The sequence below is a fragment of the Ambystoma mexicanum genome, chromosome 6p, assembly GCF_040938575.1.
Source record: "Ambystoma mexicanum isolate Mex_15411 chromosome 6p, UKY_AmexF1_1, whole genome shotgun sequence".
Classification (NCBI taxonomy): Eukaryota; Metazoa; Chordata; class Amphibia; order Caudata; family Ambystomatidae; genus Ambystoma; species Ambystoma mexicanum.
This window is the reverse complement of record NC_090935.1, coordinates 148,372,252-148,381,509: the sequence shown is the minus strand read 5'-3', so window position 1 is coordinate 148,381,509 and position 9,258 is coordinate 148,372,252. Positions and strand designations below refer to the sequence as shown.

The 9,258-nt window shown below is 43.1% G+C and overlaps 1 long non-coding RNA gene across 1 annotated transcript in view; it reads right to left on the bottom strand.

Annotated features, from left to right (window-relative positions):
- Positions 1 to 4,377: 4,377 nt before the first annotated feature.
- The window catches only part of LOC138511285 (uncharacterized), a 57,690-nt gene continuing 52,809 nt past the window's right edge, over positions 4,378 to 9,258 (bottom strand). Inside the window, exon 3 of the long non-coding RNA XR_011280600.1 lies at positions 4,378 to 5,021. This is a non-coding gene — a long non-coding RNA (uncharacterized lncRNA). The remainder of the gene's footprint in view (positions 5,022 to 9,258) is intronic.

The following is a 9,258-nucleotide window of genomic DNA, read 5'->3' as shown; positions in this document are numbered from 1 at the left end:
AGCGTTAAATCACATAGCTCCACTAAAATTACGCAAATCCAAACAGCACACACATCTCAACTCTTGGTTTACACCTCAGCTGAGAGATCTTCACAAAGCCAAAAGAAGGGCAGAATCGCTATGGAAAAGCCATCCTACAGATTTAAACAAAAACTCACTAATCTTGGCATCAGTCAACTAGAAGGAAGCTATCATCGCAGCAAAAAAAGAAACCTACAATAAACGGATTCTGCAGGCAGAATCCAATACCAACGAGCTCTTTAAGATCCTTAAAGAACTTGAATCCCCCCATTACCCCCACAGATAAGTGCAATACCAACTCTGTCTGGTGCTCTAGCATACAAAAAGCACTTATGGACAAAATCGCAACCTTGAAAATTAAAATCAACAACAAAAAATGGCATCTGATGACAGGCCCCCTCTCGCCTTTACCTACCCTCAGCCCGCCAGCACCTATGCATTCTTGTAAACCTTTCAGCTTCTCGCCCTTAAATACATGGGAAGTGGAAAATATCATAAAAAAATTAAAACCTTCTTACTGTCAAGGAGACTCTTGTCCAGCCCCTATCATCAAGGAAGCTGCCCATGACTTAGCCCCTTTCATCACCTCCTTCATCAACGCTTCCTTTAAAACCGGCACAGTACCTGACCATCTCAAGGATGCCTGGGTCATCCCCCTCATAAAGAAAAACCTACATTAGACCCTAGCAACCCATCCAACTATAGAACAATCACCACAGTGCCTTTCCTCCTGAAAATCTTAGACCGCGCAGCCTATTTACAAATTCAGGACTACCTCGAGATTAATAAACTACTTGGCCTTCGACAATGAGGCTTCCTCCCAAAATATGGCACTGAGACAGCCCTCCTAGATCTTAAAACACAAATTCAGGACATCAAAGACAAAGGCAAGTTAGCTCTTTTACTATTACTTCACCTTTCCGCAGGGTTCGACTTGGTCGATCACCAAATTCTCTGTCACCACCTTAAAACTGCGGCCTTAAAACTGAGGCCCACTTCTCAGATGAGGCCTCATCCTAGATCAAATCATACCTCGCGTTTTCTCCCCGACCACATCATCTGATCCCTCACCTGTCACTTGTGGGGTCCCGCAATGGTCCTGTGTGTCTCCAACATTATATAATGTGTTTACCAAACCATTATTCGATATCCTTGACTATCTGGGTGTTACCTACACCAACTATGCGGACGACACCCAGATACTCATTCCTATAATGGGGGACTACTCCACTGTCCTCAAGGCTCTTAACAATGTCTATTCAGTCACCCAAGCCTGGATGGCTTGTCACGGCCTGTGTTTAAAGGATGATAAGACCGAGTTACTTTTCCTAGGTTCCCACACACATCTCAACAAACTGGATCCTGCCTTCAAAGCCTTTATCATCGACAGTTATGTTATTAAGGTCTCCAACAATACCAAAACTTTAGGTTTCCATTTAAACTCTACCCTATCTCTGGCTAAACAAATCAACTCAGTAGTTTCAGCCTCAGCATACACTTGTACACTTGTAACAGCCTGTAGACCCTTAATCTCCACTCCCAACCGCATCATTCTGGCCAGAAGCCTTGTAATGGCCATAATTGGCTATTGCAATGCGCTCTATCTCAGAACCAGCCAAAAGAACTTAAATAAGCTCCAAGTAACAAAAAACAATGCCATCAGAGTGGCCCTTAATATCCCTGTGGCGAGTAGACTATCGCTCAAAGCACCTGCACTCACACACAAGTGCAGAGCCAAACAAGCCCCCGAATACCTGTCCAACTGCTTTACTGCCCACACAGCCATACGCCCACTCAGATCTGCACACGCACACTCACTCACCATACCCAGATTCAAAGCACAAACCGCTGGTGGTTCTAACTTCCCTGTACTTGCCTCCAAACTCTGGAACTCACTCCCTAATTCACTTAGGTCACCACCTTTAAGAAATCGGCCAAACTCTGGCTAACGGAGCAAGACAAAGTCAATGCCCCTTAGCCAGGCCCTTCACACTAGATATACGAAATCTAGTCGGCACTCTCTAGACCCTATTGCAACACAAACAAGTCCCAGTTTCACTGCGCCAAGTATAGGGAAATAAATTTAAGCTGAAGGGACAATGCCCAAAAAGTACTCATTGGGCCTCATTACACGGTAGGCGGTGAGCCATGGCGCTATTAGTGCCATGGCTCATGCCGGTAAAATACCGGCACCGCCTTGGCGGAAAGGGGATTTACCGCCCCATTCCAAGGTTGGTGGGGCGGTAAATCCCCCTTCCGCCATTGCCCTTCCCCATTCTCATTTCTTCCCCATAGGGCTCTATGGGAATGGGGAAGGCGCTAATTACGGCACCGCAATTTTGCGGTGCCGTAATTAGCTCCGAGGTTCCTTAGCGGGTTGGTTTTTAACGCCTGCAAAAAGCAGGCGTTAAAACACCAACCCGCTAAGGGACCTCGTAGTAAGGCGGTAATGGTTAACGGCCACCGTTACCATTAACGGTGGCCGTTAACCATTACCGCCATCCGTGTAATGAGGCCCATTGTCCCTTCAGCTTAAATTTCAGGCTCTATCCCTATAAAGCCTCAGATGAAGAGCCATGGAAGGCTCGAAACATGTGTTAGGGTGTTGCTTGTAATAAACCTTGGACTTTAAAGGCTGTTCTTTCATCCAAATCACTTGGACTCCCGATTTTTATTTTGCTATACTTGGCGCAGTGAAACTGGGACTTGTTTGTGTTGCAATTGTACTTACCTCAGTGGAATTATACTGGCAGTATACCCACACTACCCAGATACCTGCAGCCTTGACCCTCTTTGTCTAATGTATACTTACAAGCACTGTGGATGGTGACTTTTTCTGCCAATTTGTTCTTTCCTTACTCTCTAGACCCTACTTGTAGACTTTCCTAGATATTGACGTCCATCATTATGTTCTTCCATGTGTCTATTTTGCCTGCTTCTATTCTTAATGTACCACTTTCATTTGTAACGTGTACCCCATGCTCTCTACTTGGAGGTTGTCTCATGTAACCTTGTAAGAGAGTAAGAAATGCGCACAGATGCCCCTGGGCCTGGTGCGCTATATAAATAAAATAAATACAAATACAAATATAAATACAGAGCTTCTTGTTGTTGGCACTCCTAACATGATTAAGAAATTGGGTCCAGCGTATGAGAGCTGTCTATTTGAGGACACAAGAATAATGGTCCAAAAGAAGGTTAAGACTTTGGGTGTTGGTTTTGACCAACATCTAAATATGAAGGCTCATGTGAGTAGCGTGGTGTCTTCCTCGGTTTATTATATGAAGCTTTTGACCCATCTTCATCCTTTTATTACCTAGATGAACACAGCGACCATTGCACAGGCTATTTTGGGTGCAAAAATCGATTATTGCAGTAGTTTATTGGATGGCATCAACAAAGCTGAGATTAATCGACTGCAGTTAATACAGAATTGTCCAGTGTGTGCAGTGCTGAGAATTGCCTGGAGAGATCACATCTCAGAGGCTAGACGTGGCTTGCTTTGGGTACCAGTGGAATCGAGGTTTATGTTCCACCTACTGGTAAGTCTTCAGAAATGTCGGCTAGGTAAAATGCCCGCATATCTTCAGGATCTACTGAAATAAAAAAGTTACACGAGAACTTTGAGATCCAGCAATCTGGACCAGTTGATTCTCCTCAGATGTAGTACGGTCAAAGCCACTAAGGGAGCCTTTCAGAATGTAGCCCCTAGAGCAAGGAATAGCCTGTCTCCGGAACTCAGGAGTATTAAGTCGACTGAAGTTTTTAAAAAGAAATTTACAAAGTGTTTATTTGCTTAATCCTAGGCTTGTTCTCTACCATGTTCGCTTGTCCTAGGACTCTGATTCGTTGTTGGTTTTCTGTTGTAGTGCCCTCAAGCCTACGGGTGCATGGTTTGCACATTACAAATTTTTTAAAGTAAAAGTACAGTAGAGGTTACATCCTGACAAATTGAACCAGTGGTTTGAAACGTAAGAGGGGCCTAAACTTGGGAAAGGGAACTCTGAGAGGCCCAAAAGCTGAACTGGTATTTGAACTTTGAAGAGGCCTAAGCTTGGTTAAGGGAACCTTAAGAGGCCTGTCAAAAGGAAATCTTTTTTATTGGGTGTTACTGAAGGAATTGAAGCTTGGGAGAAGGACCCCCAAGACATTAAGAACATTGAAATTGTTTGAACTATAAATGTCCAATGAACAGTCTTTTTTGAGTAAGCGTGATCTTTTGAAGCTGGCCAACCTACAATGGGTGAGAAGATCTCCTGAAACCAATCCTGGTTTCATATTGTTCTTGAACCACTACTTTTTACTTTTATAAGACTTCCTAACACATGTTTGTCAAAGAGTGAGAGCAAGCATAGGTTTAGACAGAGACACATTTTTATTTTGGACTTCTAGACTTCGACGGCCCTTAGAAACATCAGTTAAGGGAACCATCCCTTTTATTTTAGGGCCAGTTAGACATTACACCAACCCAAGACCTTTAGTAAAATAAAAGTTTTGAAATTATTATCTTTGATTCTGTGTCCCTCTTGATACGAGGCCTGTCAAGCAGCACGTAAACCCACATATGCACTTCTCATATTTGCTGCAACATCAAAAAACTCTCCTGAAATTTCTTTGTAATCCAAGCCACAGACTTCAAAACTGAACACAAGCAGTTCATTGAATCTTCCTCCTGGTGCCTCTTTTACAGGGAGAACGGAGATGAGCCATTCCATGATTGATTCATCTTTAAAACATCAAATGACGATTTTAGCTTGGTCGACAACTCCTACATCTTGTGCAGAATCAATTTGGACAGAATCTTTTTCCCTCTTTTTCAGACACTGAACTATTGCCATAAAACCTTCTTTACAGTTGTATATGACAAAGATGTGACAAGAGAGCCATGCCCTGCCTCAGTTGCCTGTCCATCCATTAATCTTCTGTCTTGGGAAGGTTTTTTTTCTTTCTTCAGTTTCTTGAATACACATTTGAAGATGGTTTTTAAGTGGTACATCATACTGTGAAAGAAGTAAGACCATTATTTGAAAACTTCCATGGTTATTTGCACTCTTATTTAAAATGTACAATGATTCATTAGTCCCGTGAGCACAAAATGACAACCCTTGTTTCCCAATCAGTATCACAATAAAATTTGCCTTCCATAACTTCAATGTTTTGAGGTACCTTCTTTTCCTTTGAAGCATGAGCCTAGTTTATTTATGTGTTTATTTATTGGTGTCTTCTTAGGCGCTTATACAATAAGAAAAACTGTTTCAAAGCGTCCACAGGGCAACAGGGTGGGGACAGGGAGACCATGAATTACAACAAAGATAAATAATTGAATTAATAGTACAAACAAATCAGAAGAATATTAGGGCAGGGAGACAAACCTACTATGCCTTGTGAGTGTTCAGAACTTGGGAGTGCAGAAGGGAGGGGGGTATGGGATAGGTGCGGTGGTGCTCATGGAGAAGTGCTCAGGGTGAAGTGGTAAGAGGAGAAAAAACATAAGTGCAACCTCCAGTGAGGAGGGTGAGCCTAACAAAGGTCAGTAAATAGGCAATGGCTGGGATGAGAGATGTGGTGTGGTGAGGGCCCTGAGGATGCCTGTGGGCCATGCACATCAGTCACGCTACTGTATGGTTAGCAAAGAGTGGAGGAGAAGGCAGAGGTAAAGAGTAAGGTCTTGAGGCTTTTCCTGAACTTAATGACGTCCTGCTCAAGACACACGGGGAGAGGGAGGCTATTCTACAGAAGGGAGCCCGCAGAGGAAATCGATCAACTACTCGCTCTCTGTTTAGCAAACTGCTTCACATGCAAGGAGTTGGTACCAGAGGAATACTCTAGAAGAGGAGTATTTGGTCAGAGAGAGTTGGAGATAGAGTCAACCCCAGCCCCAGATAGTCTTGTGGATGATACAGAGGGATTTGAATTTAATCCGTGCTGAGACCGGGAGCTAGTGAAGGCTTTGTAGGGCAGGAGAGATGTGGTCCTTGGGCTTGAGGCCAAGGATAAGTCTTGCTGCCCTATTTTGGATTAGCTAGAGGGGTCGCAGAGTGGACGAAGGAAGATTAAGGAGGAGGCTGTTGAAATAGTCCAGCCTGGAGAGAACCAGAGCGTGGGTAACATTAAATCTCTGGGGGAAGGTGAGGAAGGTGAGGAAGGGAAGAGTTCCTTTGAGAAGGAAGAGCTGAAAGTGGGACTTACTAACAATTTCCTGAATATGAGGGATGAAGATGAGGGAGGAGTCGAAGATGAATCCGAGTTTCCTGGCTTCAAAGGAGGGGGGAGGGGGCGAGCCCATGGAGGCCAGAGTGCAGAGAAGAAGTGCTGCAGGGTATCCAATAGGGAGAAACTCTATTTTGCTGGCATTGAGGCAGAGGTCATTAGCAGTGCATCAGGCCTGGATGGCAGCAAGGCATTCATGGATGAAGGAGGGTGCAAGGGCGTCAGTAGGAAGTTTAAAGAAGAGTTGTGCATCGTCATCATAGCACTGGAAGTTGGGGGAGAAGGAGGAAATGTGGTGTGCCAGCAGAGAAAGGTAAATATTAAAAAGCCAGGGTGAAAGAATGGAGCCCTGGTGGACACCACAGTTGGAGGAGGAAGTATCGATACTTCATTTTTCTTTGCAGTAAAATGGGAGTTAGCTGCATCACAGTGACTTTTTAAAAGGCTCATGCTTATTAGCAGCTTGACAACTATGCCTAGAATTAGAACAATCACTGGGCCATCGTGAGGTTTGCAATCGTATTCCGACAACATAGCAATATATGATCCCGGTTTTAGTGACCATTACATGATTCATCTAAATCTTCATTGTGACATGATGACCCTGCACATGGACCCGCAGCAAGGGTTTATAGAAGGGGACCGTCCTGGCCTGTCAATTCGCTGGGCCACTAAACTTTGTGATAAGGTGAACGACATGGTTTCTGTACGTTTAACATTGCATCACAGTTCTGACTTCTATTCTAACAATCCTATTGAGGAGATTACTGTGATATCTAGAATAATAACGGAGGTTAATTCAATCTCTCCAAGTGCATGCATCGCTCCCCGAAGTAAGATTGTCGCCGATAGCCCTGAATTTTATTCATGAAGCAAAAAGATCAAAGAGGGCGGCCTTGCGGAGTATTTTTAAAACCGCTTTACTTATCAGAGAAAAAAAGTGTTCTGAACACTTATCGGAATAAATGCAGAGATCACAGACATTTTATGTATAATCAGGAGAATCAGAAAATGTTTAGTACACTGTGCCACAGGGACAGGCGCTCCACTTGGAGTTTGCTTAGGGCAGGTACAACTGTACTTTCCTCTGATCAATCATCATCTATCTCTGCGCAATCTTGGGGAATTTACTTCGAAAAAAAAGTTGCCCTCCCATCTGCATTTGTAGAAATCGTTTATAAATGGACCTGCTTAGCATTACCCTCCTTTCCACTCTGGGATATTTTGAGCATTGAAGCTGCAATAATTGCCCTGAAATACTCAAAAGCAGCAGGCCCAGATGGGATTCCGCCTTGCGTTCTTAAACGCCACCCAGCTTTGTGGGCAGGGATTTTCAAGAAACTGTTTGATAACATGTTGACAACTGTGTATACCCCACCGTCATGGCTAAATTCCATCATTGTTCCGATTTATAAAAAAGGAGTGAGGTCTCAGCCATGCAATTTTCGTCCAATAGCGCTAATTGACACAGCTGCTAAAGTGTTTGCTAGTTTGCTTTTGGGGGAACTACAAGCAGTGATTAGGGACCTTAAGATCTAGTCTAAATATCAAATTGGTTTCCGTGCAGGAATGGGGACCCCTCTAAATGCTACAATTATGGCGCATTTATTAGCTAAACACAACCTTAAGGATTCTGGCCCACTATACATAGCATCGATAGACCTCACATCCGCCTTTGACTCAGTTGTACGATCACTTTTATGGAAAAAAATGGCTGCTATGAACATACCACAATACATCATACAATTGATATCCAAGCTCCACACAAATACCACCTATTTGGTAAGGGTAAATATCCAAGGTGCTACAACACATCCAATAAAGATCGCCCTTGGTGTGAAGCAAGGATGTAATTTAGCAGCCACCCTTTTCAATCTTTATTTATGTGGCATCAATGATATTTGGAATACCCAGATCTCCTATCCAGCAAGGCTTGGATATCTCAAAATACAATGGCTAGCTTTTGCGGATGATATTGTAATATTTGATCGTACGCCCAAAGGCATGCAGACCAAATTGGATTTATTCGCATCCTACTGTCTAACTCATAATCTGAAATGTAATGTGGAAAAATCCAATATAGAAGTATTTAGGAATCGCAAGAGAAAGAACATCACCCGCAATTGGAGAATTGAGAATTTTCCCCTAACCATAGTTCCTGAAAAATTCGCTATCTTGGTTATGCCATAACTGAATCCCAATCACTGGCAATGTGGAGGGAGATATTACAAAAAAAAGCTGCCCCTCTCGCCACACAAATGCGGATGGTATATCTGAAGTTTTGTAAATTTTCATTGCTGCCACTTATGCAATTTTACATCCTAAAAGTAGAGTGTTATCCTTTTTGCTTTAGATATGTGCCTGGCAAACATTAACACCTACCTTGACCAACTGCAAGGGTGCATGCGGAAGGGGGTTTTGAGGTTGGATAAATCCACAACAAATATTGTAAGAAAGCAGGAACTTGGTATTACTGCCTTATCCGCACGCCGTAACTGGCGTTTACTGGCTAATTTTGCCAGAATGTTATATCCACCTGCAAATTGTCTTTATGAAGATTTGGGCCCACTCATGGTCGCGTCTGATCGATCTTCCATCACGATCTATTATACACAAATGCTTCATTTATTGGACGAAATTGCACTTGTACCAGCTGACCTCGAATTTAGACCTAATCATGTAAAACATCGTATCATAGAAAATGACTGGTGTAAAACGCTAACGGGAATGGCGGGTCTTGAAGGCTACAAGGAAGTAGTTTGTTTTTGCTCTTCAAGACGGCCCCACAAACCCTATGTAATCCAGTTTCCCTGTAATAAGGCTAGGGAAACCTATTTGCGATTTAAAATGAACCAATCTCTTACGCTAGAAAGAATCAGTGGTTGCAAACTGCACTGGAAAGTAGAAGCGCAGTTAACATGTAGGTTCTGCAGGGATGGTTCGATTCAAGAAACCTTGAAACATCTGGTTATATTTTGTACATATTTTGAGGCAATACGTGCATTAACAATTGCAACTGACTGTATA